This window comes from Lactuca virosa, chromosome 8 (assembly GCF_052849685.1).
Source record: "Lactuca virosa cultivar CGN04683 chromosome 8, Lactuca_virosa_CGN04683_v6, whole genome shotgun sequence".
Lineage (NCBI taxonomy): Eukaryota > Viridiplantae > Streptophyta > Magnoliopsida > Asterales > Asteraceae > Lactuca > Lactuca virosa.
Window position 1 is genome coordinate 159,471,065 of NC_136433.1, and position 4,426 is coordinate 159,475,490.

General features: G+C 32.6%; 1 long non-coding RNA gene across 1 annotated transcript; it reads left to right on the forward strand.

Moving 5' to 3' along the window:
- The first annotated feature begins 1,013 nt into the window (after nucleotides 1–1,013).
- On the forward strand, nucleotides 1,014–3,771 carry LOC145133824 (uncharacterized). Its single transcript, XR_013718776.1, has 3 exons — nucleotides 1,014–2,017; nucleotides 2,227–2,453; nucleotides 3,539–3,771. It is a non-coding gene; the product is annotated as an uncharacterized LOC145133824 (long non-coding RNA).
- The last annotated feature ends 655 nt before the right edge of the window (nucleotides 3,772–4,426 follow it).

A 4,426-nucleotide genomic window follows, 5' to 3' on the forward strand; every position in this document is an offset into this window, starting at 1 on the left:
TTTTCCTCAATATGCACGATCCATGAGAACTCCATATGCATGCGTCAAAACACCTCATTTTCTATTTTTAGGGCCTCTCTCTCTCTCTCTCTCTCTCTCTCTCTTTATATATATATATATATATATATATATATATATATATATATATATATATATATATATCTTTTTGTCTTCAACTTTGTCAGTCTTTAGTGGACGGTTTGGTCTCTTACACCAATGTCGATTAGGTGAGATGTCTAAACACTCATCGATCTATTTCAGTTTATTGTGTTATTCTTGGTGACAATATTGTCTCATGCATGTCTAAATGATATAATGTTTTCTCTCCGTGTAGTGACAAAGCTAAGTATCGAGCCACGACTAATGCTACCACTCACGCTTCACAATCTTCTACTTGAACTTCACTGTCCGATGTCTCCTATTGTTGTGTTTTTTTTTTACGAAAATGATAGTTCTATATATTTTTCTTTAGATCATGTAAAACATCAATGTGCTAAACATATTGGAATATGTTCACACTTTGTAAGGGAGTTGCTTTTGGTTAAATTTGTGTGTAACTTGTCACTTCTTCATATCATTTGATGACATTTTTACAAAGGGCTTATACTTATAATTATTTTTAGACTTCAGATTAAATCTTAGCATTCAAGAGCTTTTAGTTGCGAGGAGTGTATTAGATAGATAACGTGTGTGTGTGTGTGAGAGAGAGAGGAAGGATCTTTTAAGAACTCACACACACATATATATATATATATATATATATATATATATATATATATATATATATATATATAGAGGAAGGATCTTTTGAGAACTCATAGTTTAATGAGAATCCGAGAACTAAAGATTTAACGTTAGATCAAAAATTTTAATGGCTTAGATTAAAAGTGGCATATTTGTAATTATAACTTAATTTAATGGCGGTTTAGGTTTTTCTCAATACACCTTAGGGGTAAATCTGGTATAAAAAAATATCATTCCAAAATATTAATACAATTCAATTTGCCAGATTATAGAAATTCCCCAAATTACTTTTTCTCTCTATCTGTCTTTCTCTCTCTAGAGTATGAACCTCAATTTCTCTTACATCTACATCGATCGCCTCCCTCAACGACGACTACAAATCCGATGTCCTTAATCTTCAGATCATCGATGCCGAATCCACCAACCAAGAGATCAACGCCTTTCGTGTTCATCTTCGATTTCATCTGTCAATAGCCGAAGCTATAAGTCGTTCGATGGTGGATCGATGGAGTATCCATCGTCACGTCAGACAGAAAAAATTCTTCATTGAAATCGAACTCACACGTATACGGTGAAGATTAACAACCACAACACGCACATTATCTGTGCTCCGCCGTGACAACGCTCGCTTTTTTAGTAGCATCGATGAATCAGAGCAAGCTTTGACACAGTTCTTCGACTCTGATTCTTCATGTTTGCCGGTATGTTGATTTCTGACTTTTTTTTTGAGTTTCTCTATAGATTTTGTTTGCGATTGAACTGAATTAGTATTGGTGATTGACTTAGGTTCTATTTTTCTTAAGCATAAACAACGTGGTCATTAATCTGTTAATTATCTGCTTATTATCCTTTGTATCTTACGTAGGTTTATTTGTCCTCCATCCGACTTTAGTTGATTTGAAACTGTGTGCTTTTGGTCACTGTGTTTAGCAAGGATTGTCCATTGTTTTTTTCTTTTACTTTTGTAAAACTATGTTACTTGTCTTCTATATTTCTTACATTCCAAATGCAAAGGAAACCCTTACGAGATGCCCTTAATTTATGCAATGATTATATCTGATCCATTTTTGTTAAGCATTTCTACTTTTTTAGTTGATTTGAAGTTGTGTGCTTTTGGTTTGCACATTAGGTGTTTGTCTTTAAGTCTCAACGAGTTTTTTTTTGCTATCATCATGTTTTTACTGGTTGGCAAGAATATACATGTTCACAATCAAATGAAGGAATTGACCTAGAGTTGTACAGAGAAACCATTCTTCCTAGAATCCCACAGCTGGTATTATTATTTTTATGTTTTTATCTATATATTGGTTATGTTTTTGTAATAATCTCAAAATTTAATAATAATTGTTTAATGGATTGTATAATTCAAGTCTTTCTGATGAGTATCATATACAAACTCTTGAAACATCAATGGAAGATACTAAGTATATATTTTCTAAGTATATATTTTATTTTAGTTTGCTTCCTTTTTGTCTCATATAGATTGGATTCTCCCCCGTTGTTGCTATGAGAGAATTGTTGGATGAATTGAAGAATATCGACTATATACATTGTTTATGATTAATTCTTTATGATTATATTGATGTCAAATGAAGATATGTATCTTTTATGTTTGATGAGTTATTTTTATCGGATCACATTAGTTCAATGTGAGCAATGGGGATTGCATATATACAAAGAAATTGAAGTTTTGTGAAGTGCACCATAAGGTTAGCTAACCTTAATTCGTAATATTTTTTTCGTTGGTCTCTTATGGTTTTAGATAGCAAAGTATTAAAAATTGCTTACCTGGGCATCCCAAATGTCTTTGCTACCATTTGTTAGAATAATTTTCAACATAAAAGCTCTTTTGCAAAGGTTTCCCATATGTTTTTCCTTATTTACGGATTATGTCTATAATATTTATTTTGAACATTTATAATTGGTGAGTTTTTTATTACATAATATTTTAGTAATTAATTGGAAGCAAGACTACAAGTGTGAAGTGATCCACATGTAAATCACATATGAATTACATATGATTCACATATGAATCATATGTGATTCACATATGAATCACATGTAATTCACAAGTGAATCACATGTGATTCACATGTAAATCACAAGTGAACCACAAGTAAATCACATATGAATTACATGTGATTGACAAGTAATTCACATATGAATCACATGTAAATCACAAGTGAAGCAGATATGAATTACATGTGAATCACATGTAAATCACAAGTGAATCATATATGAATTACATGTAATTCACATCTAAATCACATTTAAATCATAAGTGAATCACATATGAATTACATGTGATTTACATGTAATTCACATATTAATCATATGTAATTCACATATGAATCATATGTAATTCACATGTAAATCACAAGTGAATCATATATGAATTACATGTGATTCACATGTAAATCACATGTAATTTACATATGAATCACATGTAAATCAAAAGTGAATCATATATGAATTACATGTGATTTACATGTAAATAACATGTAATTCACATATGAATCACATGTAATTCACTTATAAATCACACATGAATCACATATGAATTACATGTGATTCACATGTAATTCACATATGAATTATATGTGATTCACATGTAAATCACATGTAATTCACATATGAATTATATGTAATTCACATGTAAATCACAAGTGAATCACATATGAATTATATGTGATTCACTTCACAAGTGAATCACATATAAATTACGTCTATATGCATACATGTATTTTTGTGAGTGTTTGTGCATTAATCAATTTTTTTCTTAATTTTCTTGTAGATTTAGAAGAATATGTGGAAAATATTGAAGAGGTGAAAAGTGATACATTGAAGAAAATATAGAAATCTTGACACGAAGACATGAAAACGCTTTTGTAACATCCCAAATTTCAAGGCCAAAAATTTCATTTTTAGATAAGTTATTATGAAACCAACAGTATAAGAAAACATCCATAATATCATGTCATGTCAAAACCAGAGTAGAAGTAATCAAAACATATTATCATAAAACAATATCAGAGTGTAATCCCAAAGATCTCATGTGCGGAAAACCAAAGTGTGATGCGCTGCGATCGAGCCGGCTCATTTCCTTTGAAAACGAAGTACCTGAAACCAAAACTGAAAATTGTAAGCACGAAGCTTAGTGAGTTCCCCCATCATACCACATACCATACAACATACATACTACCAGAAAATTCTGGGGTGCCTGACCTACCCATGTCAAGCCATTCTGGGGTGCTTGACTTACCCAACTGAGCATACCGGGGTGCTCAACCTACCCCTGCTAGGCATACCGGGGTGCCTAACCTACCCATGTCAGGCATATCTGGGTGCCTAACCTACCCCTTCGGTCCTGCCGACCGGTAACCGGGGACTATTTCACCCCCTACTACTACCACATAATATCATATCATATATATCATAATCTGTCTAGCATAGCTGGGTGCTAAACTACCCATCCGGCCTTATCGACCGGTAACCGGGGACTATTTGTCACACCCCAAAACCGGAACGGCGGAATCGTTCGGGGGTGGAGGACGTCATGTTCAGTAGCACAACAATGCAAAGTAGTAAACAAGCAACAACATCATCCATTGCATTAATAATATAATTTCATACAAGTGTGTTCTGTCAAGTTATATAGACACCAAAAATATACATCAAAATA